This window comes from Ammodytes marinus (genome assembly GCF_949987685.1).
Source record: "Ammodytes marinus genome assembly, chromosome: 18".
Classification (NCBI taxonomy): domain Eukaryota; kingdom Metazoa; phylum Chordata; class Actinopteri; order Uranoscopiformes; family Ammodytidae; genus Ammodytes; species Ammodytes marinus.
In genome coordinates this window covers 18,811,610-18,833,523 of record NC_137222.1, presented here as the reverse complement: position 1 = coordinate 18,833,523, position 21,914 = coordinate 18,811,610, and the positions used below count along the sequence as shown (strand labels likewise).

The following is a 21,914-nucleotide window of genomic DNA, read 5'->3' as shown; positions in this document are numbered from 1 at the left end:
CAAGGTACTCAAAGAAGTTCTCAGTCTAGACTAGAGTCGTGATTGAGAATGTAAACTTAACTTGATGTAATCCCGCAAAAATGTCTGTCTAAAACAATTACGAGCAAATAGCATTTTGTTTGCTTAAACAAGGATAAAACATGTCACAATTACTAGGATATTGGTTAAACTTTACCTGTATCGTCATTATAAGCCTTAACAACACATAATTACGTTTTGACAACAACAATTTCATCGTAATAGATGACTACAGCAGGAATGGATTAGATGGAAAACCTCCAAAACAAACTAGATACTTCTTCAAGGGACAGTATTCTCATAACTGAAGTGGTTAACTTATGGTTGATTACCATGCCGTTTTCATGCAGTTCTGTACCGCATCAAATAACCTCTGGGGGCCTTGACACAGTAAATCAGGATGCCTTGCCTTCTTCACTCTTCTTTAACCATACAAAGTCTTCCTGTGCTGCTGCTGCACTATTCAAAACACATTAAGCCTCAACGACAGCTGATTTTTTTCCCCTTCTGAAAAGCATCTGTTCCGAGCTTTGCCGTATAGTGGAGAAGAAGAGGTAATTTGTTTAATGTTTCAGGGAGCACAAACAAGGCTGAAAGGCAGGCAGACAAATTACGATAATGGGTTTCCTCCTGTTGTTGTTCTCCCGGGGGACCACCCATAGACTCTCACAAGAACATAGCACAAAAGGAGACGTGCAATCTTTTGTATATGAAAAAAATAAAGGTTCAATTTGGTTACCTACATTTTGTCTTTAATCAAAGGTGAGCATGTTTACCCACCACCACCACCACCAGGGGATGTTTTTTTTCAGACCAAAAATGTCTCACAAGAGTCCTGCCTCGACTCCTAATAAGAACGTCTTTGAATGGCTAACATAGCTGCTACAGTCAAGGACATGATGACAACGCATGCTTTTCTTTTTCTGTATTTTATACCCCATATCATTAAATGGTACATTAGCCTAAATGTACCTTAGAGCAAGGAAGGGAAGGATATGGATGGGAGGGGGTTGGTGTGTGATTGAGGAAATGAGGAAATGGCAGAAGTTCCATAGGAGGAAGAGCAGATGGAAGGAAACATAAAAAGCAAAAAAATATAGAGTTTCCAGATCACTGGGCTCCAAGCCGCCTGAGTTACTCTCTTCTCATCCATCCTATTCTCTCTATCCTGCTCTCCCTCCTTCTGTCATATCTTCTTTCCCCCCTCCCCACCCCCAGCAGAACATATCAAAACAGTTGGTATGTTTCCAAGGTAGAGTCAGCACTTCTGAGGAATGCTTGTTGTCAAAATCAGTGAATAACTCCTCATGATCCGCTATACCTCTCCATATGATGTGTGTGTGCTGAAAGCAACATCAGGTTTTAATACACAATACACATCCTAGGCTTTGTGAACTGGCCTGTTGCTGGGACTGCTTTTTTTTTTTTTACTCTTCGTCTACCTGTTTGATCCTATGGCTGTGTATCAACACCACATTTATTTTTCAGCACACACACACACACACACACACACACACACACACACACACACACACACACACACACACACACACACACACACACACACACACACACACACACACACACACACACACACACACACACACACACACACACACACACACACACACACAGTATGGACAGGTAGCGGATTTTGAGGAGATATTCACTGATTTTGACAAAAGGTGATTTTGACAACAACCATTCTACTAAATCACCGACTACACATTTACTGATGGAAGATGATGCATCCTTGAGGAAATAGTAATTGTTACAACTATGCTGAAGGCCGGATGGGCGTGGCAGAGCCTGACACGTGGAAGCACACCGCTCTACGTGATTAGGCTCTGGGGTAGCGCATGCAACGCCCACTTCCCCTATTGTTTATTCATTGCTTCCTGGACCTCACAGGGTATTGGAAAATCCGCAGAGAGAGAGAGAGAGAGAGGGAGAGAGAGAGAGAGAGAGAGAGAGAGAGAGAGAGAGAGAGAGAGGGATAGAAATAGAGGGAGAAAGAGAGAGAGAGAGAGAGAGAGAGAGAGAGAGAGAGAGAGAGATGATTACTGTTTCTCTTGCTCGGTGACATTTGTGTTCCTAGGAGAAACATACAGCGCACAGCCAAACATGCTCCAGGCGAGCCCCTCATGGTTTGTGCACCAGTGACGCTTTATAGCGGCCGGAACCTTTGGAAAACAACTCGTAAAGAGGAAATATGGGGTGGCTTTATTCAGGCTACAAAAAACGGAAAAACAACAAAAAAAGACCGTCGCACACAGGCAAATGTGAAGGAGTGTAAGAGCAATCATTCCTGTTTACAGGTTGATTGTGTAACTTCCACCTTTTCATGCTTGAGTTACCATGGCAATCCAAAAAAAGCACATTTCACACGTTCTTGAAACAATAATGGCACTTATCAGCCTCTCTCTACCTGTGGCCTTCATCTATTCACATGTCAAGGTGAAAAATCAGTTTTTATTCCGTTTTCTGGTAGATTCCTCAAGGTATTCGCTCACTCATTGGGCCAAATATATATGCAGTAAAACATTGGGTGTTCCTATGCAAACAATTTCAAACAGTTATTAACCTTTATCAGTGCAAAGCAACAATACCCAGTCAACACATTGCATTCTCCAATCTGGTATGTGTAAGCGAAATGAACATCTACACCAGAAGAATGTTGCAAAGAGAATACTTATGCTGCTGGTTATGTTCGAATGAAAAAAACGGCAACATTCTACTATTTTATCATACTGTACCTCTACTGACATAGTTCTCATACTTCAACAAGTGCATTTGTGGTTGTGGCTAAATGCATTACAAAGTCTTATCAAATATAGTGTGTTTAAAGGGGTTCATAGTTGGGTGTCAAGAACGTTGTAGGTCAAGCGAGCGTAGACGTCCATGATAAAATAATAATGCAACACACTAGTAATTCCTTAGTTTACGATGTCAAACTTCTAACTCTGTTATGTTCTGCAATACAGCAGTGAAGGATTAAACGCACGGCAGCCGGGGATATCATGGCCCCCTGGCTGTGAAGGTGACGACAGGGCTTTGCCACGGTTACTGAGGTCGAGATGAGATACACGCTATTTTATTGCAGCAGTAATCTGTTGCAGACGACTAATTCATTCATGAGGCCATTTTCCCCCCACTGTTCAATTTCTCCAAGCCATAAGCCACTTTATTAACAGAGCAAAGCACGGAGCCTTTTGTTCAGATAATACACACAAGTGCTCCCATTAAAAGCTCATCTGAATAACTTTGATAGAGTTTAAAAAAAAAAGAAAAGCTTAACTATTAAAGGCTTTAGGTCTGCTTAATGCCTTTACCGATTCAGGGGGAAACCGGTAGCTGCACAAAAGCCAAAAGCCGTATTTCTGAGCCAAGCTGCTGTATGAGACTCATCCAAAAAAGCCCTAGTTCATTCAATGATCAATTGACTCATTCATTTAGAATTTGTGATTCATTAGTTTTCCTCAAATTGGCAGGAAGGTTGAGGAACAGTTATGTTGGCTCTCTGAAGACAGTCAACAGCTTGTGGGGGTTTTACAAATGGCTCAAACATAATTTACAATGGCAGATTTTGTTGTCCGACACCAAAGCATTGCCTCCATTCTACTATAGTGAAATGTTGTTCTTTAGAGACGACAGCAGAACAAAAGACCAGTGGGCTTTAATGTGAGATCGTACTGGCTAAATAGTAATGCACATAAACAAGTGCAGTATACTGTATGTACCTAGGTTCCCGTAATCACTAAATGGTGTTATATTTATAAAACCATGTCCTGATTACATAAGAAAGTCAATTTTATTCAAGGTCATTATGCATACACACATCCATGTTGCCTGACATTTCAGTTACTAAGCCACTATAGTGTGAACCCCCTTTGGAATACGATGCAGCAGCAGGAGCCAATGCTGGCTATGAATGGGTAAGGGGGGGCTCGCTGTGAATCCTAAGGGGTGTAATAGCAGCAGCAGTGCAGTGCTGTGGTATGGAGAGTTTTTGGAAAGGCCCCGGGACTAATTGGCAGGTCTGGGCGCTCAGCAGCGTACTCATAAAGGCCCGTCCTCTTCCTGAGGAAAAGGCTCATTTGGAGGCAGGCAGGCGAGCAGCCGGCTGTGTGCGGGGCAGCACAGCAAAAGAGAATTGTCTCCGTTCCAACCTTGCACGCCTCTCTCTACCTCTGTGCCCCAGACTGTAAGCTTGGCAAACACACTCTCTCACACACCCAGGCTCACACATACACATACACAGGCACAGTATTTAACAGCCAGGAGAGGTCCTGGCTTTCCCACTGTGTGCATTGTGTGCATGTCAGCTAGTGGACTGAAGAGCAATTGTGCTGCTATGTATAGGAATGATCAGTTAATAAAACGTATGTGTGTGGTGTGCATGTGCAAGCATGTGTGTATGACATCTCCATGGCCACCAAACCTCACACAGCCAGCCTTTCTCCCTCTGGGAACCCCAGTGCTGGCATAGAGGGGCAGCTTTGTGTGTGTGTGTGTGTGTGTGTGTGTGTGTGTGTGTGTGTGTGTGTGTGTGTGTGTGTGTGTGCGTGTGTATAAAGTATTGACTTTATGTAGAATCCATGTACTGGAGGCAGCTCGATTGCTATTTCCACTGAGGCTCCGTACTGTATTGAAACAGACAGACCTCTGTTCCTGTGTGTCAGTGTCACAGGCAAAGGCCTATCAAACCAAGCTAATCAGGACATGAGTGCCAGTGTTTAATTCAGTGGCTTATAGATTAATTCAGTTAGTTAAAGGGGAGGTTAGCAATTCTGGAGAATGCTTGTTGTCAAAAATCCCTTTTGGTCAAAATGAGTGAATATAACCTCATGATCCGCTACATGTACTGTGTGTGCGCTGAAAAAAAAGGATTGGTGCTAGCTAGGCGCGTAGTGTAATCAACAGAGCAGGCATGCACACGTTGAGATGTAAGCGTGGCAAAAAAGGTCTTGTCGATCCTACTCATTAGGCTGCTTTTCAGACATACATTGCGCGCAGGTGAAAGCTTAGCTCTCTGTGGGACTCCCCATAGCCATTAGGAATTGGTGCAATGAAGAGGCAAGCTGCTGAGCGGGCACAGACAACTCTTAACTCATGAGACATCCTGCCACTCAAAAGCAGTGACAGCAGCTTAAACAGTCAGAGAGTCACGCTTAAACCAAAGGATGACCTCCGCCTCTAGCCGTTTACCCTTAGCCATCGGGGGAAACCTTTAGAGGATGGTTATAGTGCAACGACAGGCCAGGAATAAAGGCTCTGCAGAGTCCAATGCCTGGAGGGGCCATGCCATTAAAAATAAATGAAAAGTACACTGAGATGCACCCACCTGTGGAGTGGAAGGTTTGCCCGGAAAAAACACAGAGAGCCCTATTCTGTTTGAACAAATCAAACTGATCAAACAGTTTGGCTGAGAAAAAAAGGAGGAGAGGTACACAAGGGAGAGAGAGAGAAAATGCTCAATGACATAATTTATTCTCATGGTGGTAGTGTTGTGTGGAAAGACAGGGACCTTTGCTTTGTCGATCTAACTGCATTTCTGCACTCGCATTAAAGCCCCAGTCAACCCAAATGTATCCTTCTAACTATGTTATTTTGGGAGTTAGTTACACGATGGTAGCATATGAAAAGAGTTAGGCATATTTTTTAATCCAAATTAAATATGTCTTCATTTAAGTTTATTGAACGTTACAGATATTCAGTTAAGGTGAGGAGGGCTATGTTCTGGTTCTTCCTACACAATATGTATTTTCAACCAATCACTGCATTACTCTGCCCGAAAGTTTGTTTAAAAAAAATGACTGTTGCCATGTTTGATACGGCCACGCCCACACAGTCCTGTGAAACGGTTTAGACATTAAAAGCAGGTTTATAATTATTTACGAACATTTATTTAAAATCTGATTTTTTGTAAAAGCTTATTATATCACATATCGATTTTTACTATACAAGACCACATTTCCAGAGGCTTTAAGGAATGAAACCTTCAAGCATAAATCCTTTACTCATGCGGCATGTACAGTATATACAGGGACCTATAGTGTCTGCACTCGTGGGTTGCAAAATGAAATCTGGATGCATAGCCAGCTTTCACACGTTGTCACTTCACATCCTTCCTCACATAACACATATACAATGCATCTATGTAGAATGACGTACTGTAAGATGTTGCATGTCAATTACTTTACTGTCACCATCTCTTACAGTTTCTTTTCACGCTGTTTTTTTTCCAGTTCCTGTTATCTTTGAAACATATGTCACTGTATGCACTCTGAGATGTGTGAGTTGTCACTTTACATTTGTCACTCCAACAACAACACACAGACAACAACATTCAGTATGGTTTAAGTTAGAAATGTGCTTATTCTGAGGTGAAGCAATAGCCATACTGCTGACCAGTAGAAACTCAATTCAGCAAGGCCAAAATATCATATATATCATAATAACTTCTTCCACCAAAGGACAAAAAAAGTGTGATGACCTCCACACTGCATTATCAGTGTATAAAGTGGAAAAAGGAAATCATTCTAGGAGGAGATATATCCAAGGCCATCTAAACCGTTAATCAGAACAGTGGCCTCCATAGTAGAGGAGGAGGATGATATTTCACAGGAGAAGATCGGGAGCAGCTGGAGTTCAAACAAAACTTGTTATTCAGAAACAGAAAGTCCATTTCCAGATTGTGGTTTGAGAAATATTGAATTCATTGTAGAAAAATAATGGATTTCCTATACATTGACAGTTTCGAAACTATGTGACTTACCAAGTTCAGACAGTTTTAGATGAAAAAGTTGTCCACATCATCAACAAGAACTAAAATACACACTCAAACACACCCATACACCATCTTCATATGAGGAGAGTGCATTGGTTTACTTGGTTTCCTATCCAGCAATGACATTTCAGAGGCATGGTTAACCCTGAATAATGCAAAATTACTGTTTTTAACAACTGACACTCACAAGTAATTGCAATGGCTTTCATAGAAAAAAAGGCTGAAGCTGAAACTGATCCATTCAGAATCCATTCAATCCAAATACAGATCCAGGAAATTGGCTCAGTACATCCTTAATTAAAAACCTCCCTTCAAACGTTCCTCCACTCTTTTTGCAACCCTGAGCTTATACGTTTGGCTTAGATGGGGTAATGGATAAAAAAGCAAAGAAAACTTACATTTAGAATACCGTGATCTGTTTGGACTTTAGTTTAGTAACCTTCAAATGCAGTGCATACACAAGAACTTTTCAAATTTGGTTATCCGCTCCAATGTGTGGGTCAGTGGTCGCTGGCATCTGTGTGAGCGGTAGGGAACCCAAACAGCCTTAAGGGGTGTCTGGCCTATATGTCCCTCTCTGTATGTGTTTCTGTCTATCTCTGTGCCTCTGTCGTCCCTCCACCTATATATACCCTGCTGCTCAACATGTGTAGACATGGAACAATTCCTTCACAATGGGACAGAGTGCTAAATCTGCATTAAGCAAAGATTATACAGAGCTGCGTCCATCACTTCCAGCAGAAGGAACATAATTAAGACGACAAATGGTTTCTGTTGCTCCCCTTCAACAACTGCTCTCTAACAATGACTAATGGAGGCATGGCCTGTAATACAGCACTAGGTTTATAATAAACCAGACAATGAAGTCAATACAGTAAGTAATGATGTAAAATAATCCAATCAGATAAAGGACTACCATAGATCGAGACAATAAATAAAAAAAGTGAATTTTATTATTCACTTTTTAATTTATTATAGTAAATCATGCAATTTTTATTTATTTTTATTTTAAATGTTAGACATGCTCTTAATCCCATAGGATTATGCTAAATGAATGGCACATAATGCTATCTGGAAACAGAGCAGTTGGTACTAGTATTGGTGCATTTTGCTGCAAAAAAAGATTACAATATTTTCTTTTTATTAAATGTGTTTATCTAGAACTGACTGATTGTAAAAGGCATGTGAATTCAACAATGAAGCAAGAACAAAAAAAATACAATTTTGGATAAAGTAGGTTATAACTGACTTCGGCAATACATGTACCAATGGGTCTACTTTATCCAGCTGCATCTCTCTCAGTGTCTGATAAGAAAGAGGGGTGGCCCGCTTTTTTTCTCTTTTATCTGTCTGCTGTCTCCTCAATGCCACTCACACAGGGCCTGAGAATGAGTTCTTATCTGCCGTGTGTGGGCCCAGAGTGCACACACACACACACACACACACACACAGGCACACACACACACACACACACGGGACCAGCATAACAAGCAGAACCGCCTGAGAGATGGACCACAGAGATACCATACAAGCGGCCAGGAATACATTAATAGTCAAGTGAGATGAACCATGCAATATTAATCAGAGCATTATCAAACATCATCTCGGATTGACTCTTGCATGCTAAGGAGCCGTGTAAAAATGTACACACATGCACACATACCACTCAAATGAACCTGAAGTGGGTCTCTGCAGGAAGTAATTGAGTTTAATGAAGGAAAACGAATCAAGAGATTACTATTTGTATTAGTTCACCGGTATATCCAGTGTCAGGGAAGTATGGGCGACATGGCTATTCCCTCAAGTGTCGGACAGTCATGTTGTACTGGCATATAAGCACCGAGCCATCTGTGTGGTGTGAGGCTGTTTACATCAGAATCACCGCAGGGTTTAACCGCTCAAATGAAGCAAAGCGAGAAGCGTCGTGTTCTCATGTTGGCTTGTCCCCATAGATAAAGCACACATAGACACACATTAACACCTCCAGTGTAGGTCATGCGCTAGCAGTGGGACTGAGGTGACATTGGTCAGGGGGGATAGAGGACAAGGCTTTGGCTTGGTTTAGAAGAGCTCAGCAAAAAGAGTGGAGAGCCTATACCTCTAAGCATTGACCTTCATGGGGCTATGGCATCTCTATCTGGCGTAGCATGAAGTGCGTCACGCCAACATTCTCAAAAGGTGTAGGCTGCAGCATGTGATATATTTCATTTATAGACCCTCCACTCAGTATGTATCATCGTATGATTAAACACATACACTCAACAAAAATATAAACGCAACACTTTTGTTTTTGCTCCCATTTTTCATGAGATGGACTTAAAGATCTAAAATTCATTCCAGATACACAATTGTACCATTTCTCTCAAACATTGTTCACAAATCTGTGTAAATGTGTGATAATGAGCACTTCTGCTTTACTGAGATAATCCATCCCACCTCACAGGTGTGCCACATCAAGATGCTGATCTGACATCATGATTAGTGCACAGGTGTGCCTTAGACTGTCCACAATAAAAGGCCACCCTGAAATGTGCAGTTTTGTCTCACAGCAAAATGCCACAGATGCCACAAGCATTGAGGGAGCAGTTGGCATGCTGACAGCAGGAATGTCAACAAGATCTGTTGCTCGTGCATTGAATGTTCATTTCTCCACCATAAGCCGTCTCCAGCAACTTTGCACAGCCATTGAAGAGGAGTGGACCAACATTCCACAGGCCACAATTGACAATCTGATAAACTCTATGCGAAGAAGATGTGTTGCACTGCATGAGGCAAATGGTGGTCACACCAGATACTGACTGGTTCTGAGTCCCCAGACCCCCAATAAAGCAAAAAAATGCACATTTCAGAGTGGCCTTTTATTGTGGACAGCCTAAGGCACACCTGTGCACTAATCATGATGTCAGATCAGCATCTTGATGTGGCACACCTGTGAGGTGGGATGGATTATCTCAGCAAAGCAGAAGTGCTCACTATCACACATTTAGACAGATTTGTGAACAATGTTTGAGAGAAATGGTACAATTGTGTATCTGGAATTAATTTTAGATCTTTAAGTCCATCTCATGAAAAATGGGAGCAAAAACAAAAGTGTTGCGTTTATATTTTTGTTGAGTGTAATTGAAGCAGCAAAGGAGTAATCCCTTTACATGTAGAAATAGGTTAACACATAGCTTGCTAGCTGGCCCGGCTAGAATTAGTCAGTCACAATAAATGTCTGAGCAGCCCTCACTGTAACTGTTTGGTTAACTCCCCCACTGACATTGTGTTTATCATTGCACAACCCTTTGTTAATTAAAACATTATTGGATAGGAAATGAAAAGTGCTCAGAGCCATTGAGCTTGCAAACAGTTAGCTTGTGTCATCAGCTCATAAGGGTAGGTCTGTGATTAACAGGACAATAAGGGCACACAATGTGTTGAAAAGTATATAAGTACCATCACATCATGCCTCATTACTATTCAACCATTGTTCTTTGGTGTAACAGTGTTTCCTTCGGAAGTCAAATGAAAGAATACTTGATGAAGCTAATAAGACATGATAGCTTCATGGAATTTGTACTTTCTGGTCCAAAAATGAAGCATATACTGTACACTTTGGTCAAAATTCTATATTCCAATACAATGACTTTCAGATCACATTGTGTTATAGTTACCCAACGTTCTGTTTTACACGTGTCGAGTTGATGAGTAAGTGTAAAAGTGTACTAAGTTAAGATTTCCTGGTGTGATGCTTGCAGGTAGCCTGGTTCTACCAGACCATCATACTTAATTTCATTTGTACAGAAGGTATGGAATCGCTCAATTGACAAACGTTAACTCACTTGAAGGCGGGTGTCTGTTGAAGTTTAAAACTATTGGATCTGCCCAGTACCACTCTGGATCTGCCAACCAACCATGTCATGATGCGCCGGCTTCGGAGCCACTCCTTCTGTTCGCTGATTGGACCGGCATAAATCTGTCCGGAGAACAACTAAGAATATACCGCACACCCAGACTGACTACCGAAGGGAAATGAAAATTGAGCGGAAGTAGTAGGCGGGCGGTGCCAGGCTAGCTTGCATGCTCTGTGCAGCCCAACTTTTAGTTTACTAGAAATTCAGACATCATATTCACACATCCATAGGCAGAAACCACAAGAGGCAAGAACTGAAGAGCTGGTGGAACAAGGTGTGTCTGATGCCAACATAATCCCATCTTCTACAGTGAGGTCTCACATATGCAACCAGGTCGAGGAGGTCTAAGCCCTTTCCTTGCTGCCCTGAAGGCTTAGGTGGGAAGCCTGTCAGGCCACATTGGCTGGTATTTATGTGAGTAGCCCACAGCATGGTACACCTCACACAGTTGTGTGAGTGCATCTGCAGAAAGGTGGTGACCAGCAATAACGCGGGCAGACAGCAACAGAACCCGGGAGATCTCAACCAGCCAGCTGTTCCTCATCATCGCCACCTCTGGAGGTCGGGCAGAGTGTGAGAATGGGTTTTACAGCTTTATATAATACCCTCTGTCATCTTTGTCATAATACTACATGTTTGAGTTTCCTTACATCCTCTCGTTGCATAGAAAGTAGAGATTCTGCATTCCTATTTTGAGAAAAGTGAGAGGAAGCCATGGATAAAGTGATATGTTTGTTCCAATACAAATATGTTAAATCATTGGGGGGAAACTTTATGTTTTCTCTTGTATATCTTTTCAACGGTTGATAGTTCTGGTTGTCTGCCAACCACTTCAATGGTTGTCCTCCTTGCATTGGAAAAGCTGGCTCGCTGATCTGTCCAGGGATTGTTTTGAGAGTCAACTTCAAAAGATTGATTGGCATTCAAAAAATAAATGAGAAATACCATTCCCTTAATGCAGTACATGTTTTGTGGAAACGTTAATTAAACCATATCCAAGAGATAAACATTGAAAAATAGTGTTTACTTGATTAGAGTGTGCAATGATGACTAACACAGATTCAATCAAGATGCTGCACCCTAATATAAAGCCACAAGGACCATGAACAAACCCCTCAAACGCCTCATGATTCACAAAGGAGAAAACCTTAAGACATATCGGCAAGAAAGCCACACACTGCATACAACTGCCTGCTCTTAGTACTGAACACTCAAAGAAAAGCTTTGATCCTGTTCTGTTTTTGATGAAATACATAGTTGCACGGCTTTGCAGCGCCCAAAAGCATTCCTGCTTGATAAAACAACGCAGTTTGACAGGATAGCTCACACTGGCACATCCTGTTCATATTTCGCTTACTCAACTGGCTTGCTTATCCTGTACATTTACATAGTCACACAAATGATTGCACTTGATCTGATATGTACGGATGGAGTTTCTCAACCGGAAGTAAGCCTATGATTAATGTTCTTCTTGTGACGTCAAGTTAATAAACTAAATTCATTCTGTATAAACCGCCCAAAAAAGAATGCAAAAGAGTAAAAGGACCCACTATGCACACCAATGGGACACTAATGTGCTTAGTCACACAGATGCCTTTCAGCCGTGCTTCTAGCCCTGCACAGAAGGAAAATACTGTTTTTCATCGCATACGCTTGGTTGATTTAAATTGCAACCACCCAGGGTTACAACAAGCCATGAATCCAAAATCGCCGAGCACCGAGCTGAAAATGACTGTGAAAAAGAATGCAAAATGACACCATGACTGTTGTTTATTAATCTAACTTTCCAAAACTGTGTTGTGGCGCATTTGTGGGAAGTTGGAAAAAATGTATGTTGGAGTGTGTAACCAAACAACACTGAATAATATGCAAATATGAAGCCAAGGAGCAAAACATGTTTTCAACTCAAACAAGAAGAAGAAAACAATGTACACTTTGAGAAACACCTTAGAATATTTCAGTATAATCTTTATGGATCAGTCATAGCTGAACAAACATTATTTAGTTTAACACATTTGAACAATTTAATTCAAATTGACGTTGCTTCAAACATGTCCTAAAACTATTCTGTGACTTAATCTTTAAAAAAAAAATAATAATAACGTTGATACTGTCATTCGACTGTCATCGAATTTTAGAAAAATGCAATAACACAAATGACACATCTTAAAACTGGTTCAGAATATTTTGCAAGTCATCTTCATGAAGCTCAGACTGTTTAGTGTTTGTTGGAACTTTGAAAAAAGGTGCTGATTAAACTGTGTGGTCATTTTGGAGGCGACAGTGTATGCTGCTGTTGAACTCTATTGTGTCATATGACAGGTGAGAGTTTCAATGATACACATTTTACTGTGGAGCCCTGTCCAAAGAAAGATGTTTACAAGAGACACATATCTTTTTCATTTTGTATTCTTCCTTCATAATTAGATGCATTTCCCTGAACTTCTCACTCCTACAGTATAGCTTTGGACAAATGACGTGCAGTTGAGAATATTTTGTTCTCCGTTCCCTTTCCCTGTCAGTATACAGTTCTTTATATACTTAGTGAACCAGGACACAGCCGTTGAAGGGAGCTGAAGGAAAAAAAAAAGATATATAACAGATGATGAAAACAGTAGGTACATATGCTCCACTCTCTTTCATTCCTCTCCAGTGCAGATCCATCTCCTGCTATCTGCTCTCACAGGACTGTAGAGCCATTTATCCGTACTGTCAGAAGTCTCGTGCTTGAAAGGATCCCCCCCATAAGAAACTGCCATTTATGCAGTCTATATAAATTCCATATTGCCGCCTTCAGACTTATCGTTTTCTTTTACTTCTCCATCACGGAGGCAGAGGGAAGTAATTTAGCGAGGGAATATGGAGAGTGTCGGCCAGTGGGAGATAAAGATGCCTCCCCCCCATAACCCCCTCAAGGGAGAATTGAATAGTATTGCATTTTCACAGTCACAGACAGGCTGCAGTTCCCACCACTAGAAAACTGCAGTTGTTGGTTACTAAGCAGTGTACTGTTAGAAGTATGAAACCTCAATATATGGCAGCGCATAAGCTGTCATGCAGGAGCTGCTGGGTCCGACAGAGACTGTGCAACATGGCTTCAACCAACCAACTGTCAAGGGATGTGTAAGCAATGGGATGTGGCTCAAAATACTGATGGAACTGCCCAAAGAAGGAAGGGATTTTTTTTTCTTCTGACAGGTGGCACGCATGAACACAAAGTCAATGTATGGCTGCAAGATGAGATGAACGAATGTGACATCGCTCTCAAACTTGTATGACTTTCTGAGCAAACAGACTCAATTCCAAAGCTACAATCTGACTCACTATCTCTCCGTTTTCTTATTGTCTTTATTCAACTCAACATCATTGTAATTGAGGGTCACAGATAAAGGGATAGGTAAAGGTAAATGAATGAATGAATGAATCTATAATCAAAATGGCTTAATATGTCATGGGTGGTCTTCGATTCATCCTTGTTCATAGTTTCCAGCTAAGCATAAACATCAAAGGAGACAGTGGAATATGATGTACAGGTCCTGCACTGTGGCTCTCAAACACAATGATTGGTTTTCTGACTAGACATTCAGCTTCTTTCATCCAAACACTAAATAAGAACAAATGACACAAATGGCTCTTTTATGAGTTCAAAGTCTTCTTTCTTTGAAGCGTGCATGCTGCTGCCAGTGTAATATTGAGTACTGCAGGGGAGAGAGAGAGAGAGAGAGCTTTACAGGTAATTGATCTGATATGAAGCAATGGGCCTGTGTGTGTGCCTCTGTCTCTGTTGTTCTAACTGCAAGATAATCATGATCCATTTCCCAGTCGGCCGTCCAGGGGCCGAGATGTTGCACCCTAATATAATCCATCGAGCTGGGTTTTGTCTGCTCAGATAACGGCCTGTAATTAATTACATTAGCTGGGGAGAAACTTCATTAGCTAGCTATAGTGCTCGGCTACGGGCACACCTCAGCCTGAGAAGCTCATGTTAATACAGCTCACACGATGCGTATAACTGCCGAAATATGCACATAATTACTTCCATGTCATTGCTCATTCACATGTTTGTGTTCCTGGTCCCCAAAGGGAAAGGGGAATTATAGTATTCCGTCAAATGCACTGGGTTAGGTTCCGAGCTAATAATCTTTATGAAATAATGCCTATATCTTGAAAATCACAAGATTCAGTGTATTGTAAACAGGGACTAAGAGTGTAATACAGAATCTATATAGTTTGGGAATGTTGGTGCAAAAAGTCTAGGTTATTGCAGTTATTTTTCGAACTGTATGTGTTTGACTGTTGCTAAAGGTTTCCCAATGAAAGAGAAATGTAACATATCAATAACAATAATAACAGCATAAAAAGCTATGCAGTATTTCATCTAAAGCATTTAAAAATCTTAATCAATTGAGGCAGCATTTCTGCATTGAGAGCTTAGATTGTTCATTGAGTGGAAGAACAATTATGAGGAGGAACAGAAACAAGTCACTGCTTATCAACACTGTTTAGTTTGCAGCATGCGTTCTGTCTGGCATATGAATAATGTGTACTACATCCTAGACAGATAGCAACCCTGCTGACATATGATCTGATGTATGTTGTTTACATCCAGTGTCACATGGGATCAGCAAAATGTGAAGGTAACTGTGCTGAGCAGTGAGGACCAAGGGATGGGATGAATGCCATATGTGTAAAAGAACATTGAAACTCCTCCCGAAATTTCAACTGAACCCTCTCTACTGTATTTGGATGCAAACAGGCTGTTACTTATACGCATCAGTGAAACCAGAGAGTAAGCCATATGTGCGATTGGTGTGGTTTTTCATGTCTGGCCTTAAAGGGACACAGACTGTGTTGGACTGATATACCCTTCACTTTTCGAGAAAAACTTAGTGGGAAACAAATTGGTTGTTAGCAATGGCTCGGTTGAAACTGATATGTATTGTTAACAGGAACTATCAGCAGTTTACTGGTTGACAACCTGCATACTTAATGATAGTTCAATGTGAGAGATGATGATATAACCTTTATAACAAAGACATTCTAACAGTGTGTTACTGAATAGTTTAATTTAATGAATACGTGCTGCCCTACAGAGCAAGTCTTCATGTTGACGAGAAACAAGAACATTTTCTTTTCTTAGTTTTTAAAAAATGTCCATCCTTACTCCTCCTCTCATCCTGCTAAGTTACATCCTTACTTAGGACATCGGGCGGCACAGTATTCAAGTCAACAAGACAGTTTATAGACAAACACATTAAAATGAGGAAATGTACAAATTCCGAATACCTATATATATATATACACTTTACCTGGTTAATCAAAGTGCTGAAACTCTCAGATACACTACAAACCCTGAGCAGATAGAATAACTGTGCACCCACCCACCAACACACACTAGCACACACACACAAACACACAATGGCAGAGATCATAAACTCCCTTTAAGCGTTAACAAGCGGCCTTGACCCGCTACGCAGCACGCTTAAGCGGCCACTTAACTACTACTGCAACCTGATGAACTGGTAGGACGCTGCTTTGTTCGGCGTGCACTATATTAATGACACGAGTACACAAGACGGATCAACAGCTGGACTCACACAATCAATAAAATATTCAGCCGGCGGCTCCACACTGCTGAGCGGCAGAGGCTGTCTTAGTTGCTTATTCAGGGGAGCAGCGGCTTGTTTGTCCATAATGAGCTTCCTCATTAAGGTGTGGAAGAACGAGTGTGTGTCAGAGGGCAGGTGTGTGTGTGTGTGTGTGTGTGTGTGTGTGTGTGTGTGGAGACATGCCGCTGATAGGAGGGCATGCTGTGTGTGTGTGTGTGTGTGTGTGTGTGTGTGTGTGTGTGTGTGTGTGTGTGTGTGTGTGTGTGTGTGTGTGTGTGTGTGTGTGTGTCGGTGTGCCAGCAGCATTTTGGATTCTAAAGAGTTTGTAGGTGATTAGAATGAGCAGACAGCCCAAACATTGATCCAGCGCCCTGCACCGTGCCTGTAAGTGCTCCATTGTTTGCCTCTGGAAATCGCATTCAACTAGATGATAAAAATGAATGCGGTCTCTTTGTGCGAGTGTCTATTTTGTTTTGATTAATCTATGAAATGTCAGAAAAAACGCTCCTCACAATTTACGAGGGCCCGGGGTTATCAAACTGATTGTTTTGTCTGAGCAACTGTCCAAGACCCGATAGATACAGTCCAAAATCATACTCCATTTCAACTTTACTCAATTTAAAAGAGCACCACACCCATAATAAGTACCGTTTTACTACTTAATGCATCATTTCGGCACAAATTTAGTTCAGTTTCTAGCTTACATTACATGTAATTCATTGAATATGTGACATACACTGTACGTTTTCCATGCACTTTATCTATTTACTTGAGACTGATTGATTTTGTGATTGATAGGGCTTTGTCTGCTATGACAAAACAATAATTGGCAAAAGCAAAACTCAAATGTTTTGAAAACCCATTTTCAGTTACTCAAAGTTGAATGCTAATTGGAATGTTGTTCAATGGAAAATACTGAACAATCAAAACGTGGTGATGAAAACTGTTTTGTTTTTCAACCATCACTTATAATCAAACTTTCTCAAGCTGAGTTCATTAAATCAATCAATGACTCGAAGCTGACTTTCCCCATTTACATTTAATTGCACCGACTTCTGTTATGTCATTTCCCTGACTTCCATCCCTGATACTCTTTCCCACTCTCTTTGTTTACTTGTTTCCTTCTTTGTTTCACTGCCTCTATTGTCTAAACCAAACCTCTCTAACCCCTCTTTTCCTCTCAGTAGCTCTCCTGGGAAGGTGTGTGTGTGGAGGGGAGGAGGAGTCCGGCTGTGTGGAGGGATTGATCGGTAAGTGGTGGGCAGAGCAGGGTAGACTAACTAAGGGCCTTCAGACCCAACTACTCCTGCCCCACTGTGGGAGCCATTAGGTTCCTGTTGTGATGGAATCCAGCACAGACACAACAAAACACACATATACACTCACTCAAAGGTGGAGTCAGCGATTCTGGATAATACTTGTTGTCAAAATCAGTGCACTGTAAATGTACTTACGATCCCATACCTGTCCCTACTGTGTGTGCACTGGCATAAATGATTGTGTTAATACACAGCCTAGGCTCTATAAACTGGTAAGTAAACAAAGATGGCCTACCGCACTTAAGCAACATGCCTGTTTACAGAGTCTACGCTGTGTATTAACTCTGATTTGTTTTTTCGGCGCACAGATAGTAAGGACAAAAATTACTTTGGCAATAAACAATCTCCAGAATCGCTGACCCCCCCTTTAAAACCACTCTACATTGTAAGGACAGGGGCATTAGAGAGAGTAGGGAATGTGGTAGGGATAACAAGTGAAAACATCAGACGGATAAATCCCCAAACTAAACATCAGTTCAAGGTAACAAAGTACATAGAGCGTTATCCAATGAGAAAGCCATCTGCATATCTACCTGGGCAGATATACATAAGGAGGTCAAAGGTCAAACCATCGGAGAACGGGCAATATACGCTCCAATCTTGCGTCACATTTTTCCAAAGAGCTGAAAGTAGGCTAGCCTGGTCTACAAGGGATTCCATCCATCCATCTAACTATAGTGAGGCCTGGAATGATAGCACACTATGCAATAAAGTGTCTATTCCAGGACGGGTTTCATTAGGGAAATCATTCTCTAAAAAAAACGTTTTATCCACTTTCTGCTCTCGGAAGACTTTCTCAATTTGCCTCAGCCATTCCCCAACTCCTCTCTGTCATATTCCTTTTTAGATGTTTTTCCGCTAAGCAAAGACAAACTGTCAAAATAAATATTATCCGGTATACCTCACCCTCCCCCACGCTTCAAATATTGCAGATACCCAAAGGACATTATGTTGAGCGAGTATGCTTAAGGGATAATTCCCTAAATGTCTTCCCCAAGTTTAAGGGGTTTTTCTTATTATTTATATCAGTTGTTGGATTCAGAAAATGAACATAGCGCTGATCCCAGTTCAGCGCTGTGTTATCTCAGGAGAGGGATCTGTGGTTCAGTGAATCAGACTAAAGAGAAGATTGTATTTCTTGCAGGGCACCGTTTCTCCTGCAACTGACTGCCCTTCCAACAAGTGCATTGTCTTTTACATAAAGCACAGAACACTACCGGTCTAATTAATAATAGCAACTTTATCAGCCGCTAGCATCAGAGAGTGATTGAAGTGTTGCCGGACATCACGTATCTATTTTGGACACACACACACACGTCAGCTATTTCAGCCCGTCTGTCTCGTAGCTGACAGGCTCATCATTCATGAACTTGTTGGTTTGTCTACTGTACGTTTTGACTTTGACAGTTAATGAGTGGACGGCCTCAAGCTTTCAAAGTGCTCAGTACGGATGTGTGCATGTTGTAAGGATGCAATGTAAAGAAGTCAAAACCTCCCTGCACTACAAAGACAGTACAGATTTAAATATTCACAATGAATGTGACCCAGCAGATTCCCTTCCATGCTATAAACATAATGTAGATAGGATTATTAGGTGTTATTTGTTGCTATATCCAAATTAGTATGTTATTCTCAGTTAGACACAAGACAAGTGCATTTTCAAAAACTAAAACTGAAAACATCCTCATATCTGTAAAAAAACATTAATTGAACTATCAATAATGACTGTGTGTCAACAGTGACCACTTGTTTCAGCAGCCCTCTTTTTACGGAACAATAGGTTTGAAAAAAGGTATTGTAGGCCTATAATAAATCAAATAAAATACATTGATTTTTCAAAATGATTTCAATGGCTTTTTTCGAAACATGTTCACCAACTGGTTTCCAGGCAGCCAAAATCGACAAACCAGCAGCAGTCTCATCTGAATTCACATCATTTATCTAAAAAATAAACCGAAATGGGACTCGATTTTCCCCAAATATTTTCCAAATGACTTGTGCAAACAGGGAAAAAGAGAAGCAGTTTTCAGCAGGAGGAGAACTCTTTTGGTTATGCTAAACTGAAGCACCACGGGGCAAATTAAAATACATGCGGGTAAATTCCCTCTCAGGAGATGCTCATACAGTACTGTTGGTTGTTTACACCCTGACAATTGGCTCAAACATATTTATTGACATAGTGTTCGAATAACCCCATTTGAAAATAATACTTGCTATGGAAGGCACGTGGATTCCAAAGCGAAAGGTTGGATACGGTAGGCGACATTTTTCTGGATTTCGAGAGCCTCCAGGAAAGCTTTTGTCCAGGAAATCCGAGGTATAATCCCAGCGGGCAGCAGCACATTGGGACAAGTGGGACTTTCCAACTGACAAGAGTCCACATGGGACACAGTGCTGCTCCACCTTGACAGGTCACAGCTCTGTACTCTTCAGGGGTGGATGTCAGGTGTTTACCTTGGGAAACTTCCACTAGAATCCAGTATGACATGTACAGCACAGTACATAGAATACGTGTCAGCATATAGAATACAAGTCTTGAGACGTATACATTATTCAACACACTGACCTTTGAGAGATAAATACATTCTCAAACAAGGTACAAAGAAAAAATAGAAAATGGCTGACCAGGACCACCAAGGGAAAATATATGTGTGTTTTTTACCTGTTCTTCTCTCACTGTCAGGCCTGATTTTGATGATATTTCATCTTGAGGGGTGTGCCTACATACTGCAGGGCTTCTTAGGCCTGTTGTTGATGCTTGGCTATCCAAACCCTGGCTCAGACACACAGGGAAGATGATCAACAGAGTTGCACAGTGTAGCTCTAACACATGAGGAAGGAAGAGCAAAGAGAAGGACAAGGAAGAGAGAAGAAGGAATCCATTGATTTGTATTTCCATTGGGATTTTGCGCATTGCCACCATGCACCAATTTATATCAAGAAGGGAGCAGGGGTGGTAATGGCCTCATTGTGCTGCATGCTGCTGTGTAGCCCCAGATGCTCAGTCCTATCCCTTAAGGCGAAATACTGTGTTTCTAAACAAAAGGCAGCTGTCCAGTGTGTGGAAAAAAACTGTACATCTTCTTTTCTGTTGCTTCCTTGTTATTTTTCTTCCTACATTAAAGCTATAGTGTGTAACTTCTGTCACCACCATGAGGAATTCTGAATAATAACAACAACACAGTTGGCACACCTACATGAAGTAAGCATGTGTGATTTTGCATGGTAGAATAATCAACAACTGAAACATTCCTTGGGCACTTTTTGTAATTTGTCTGAGTTCCTGTGCCAGTTTGTCAGGAGGCGATACAAGTTTGGATACACTTTTTTGTGGAACTGACAAATGCAAACAATATCCTAAGAAAACTACACAGTAAGTTTTGGCCTTTTTCTGACAGCATGACTGAGAGTGGATCAACATGTGTATTAACCAAAGTGTCATGACTCATCCTGTCTTCTTGATGTGTGTCTGATGTGAGGATGGGATGCTGCATTAGCCTCACTGTTGTGTTTGCTTGGTGTCATCTCCTGTCCTCCATGCTACGTTACTTCTGACTCAGGCAGCGGCCCATTAGGTTTTACTATCTCTCACATTATAAGTAATGTGAATCTATCAGCGCGCATCAGACTATGTCTCTATCATGAGCGGCCTGTTTTACACCTGTGATTCACTGATGGGCCCCTGTTCAAATATTTTCCTTAAGCAATGACTAGCACACCGTGGAATGATGCTCGTCACATTTCTCTCATTAGATGTTGTCACGCTTTATAAGCAAATGTTTTAAGTATTTTGTGAGATAGAGCAAGATAGATTACACATTGATGACAGCCAGGATTAGATTAGAGTGTTAGTTGTGTATCGTCGGGCAATCATTCCTATTAGTTATCATCACATTTGACATTTGAATATCATTAATAAAGTAACGCTAAAGCAGTTATGATAAAGCTGTTTTTAATTTAATGATACTGTAGATCACAGGGCTGAAACAACAGATAAGTATCACCAAACTCAGAAGTTCCCTCCCAAGGTCCTACCGCTCGTATTCTAGGCAACAAGTTAAAACAGTAACTTAAACAGTATCTCTTGTAGAGCTGTTTCTAGCAGTGTCTAGCAGCACCATATTGAAAACTGCCATTCCGAAACATCTCAGAACATGAGCCATTTCGAAAGCATTTTAAAAACGTACTACTAGATTCAAAATATGGCAAGAACTTCTAAATCAAGGACCAGTTTAAAAACCAATCCTATTCCAAACAGGTTTTTTCCAGAAACTTCTGAAAT

General features: G+C 41.2%; 1 protein-coding gene across 4 annotated transcripts in view; it reads right to left on the bottom strand.

Annotated features, from left to right (window-relative positions):
* The window catches only part of vav2 (vav 2 guanine nucleotide exchange factor), a 201,009-nt gene that overhangs the window by 84,547 nt on the left and 94,548 nt on the right, over window positions 1–21,914 (bottom strand). The window lies entirely within an intron of this gene.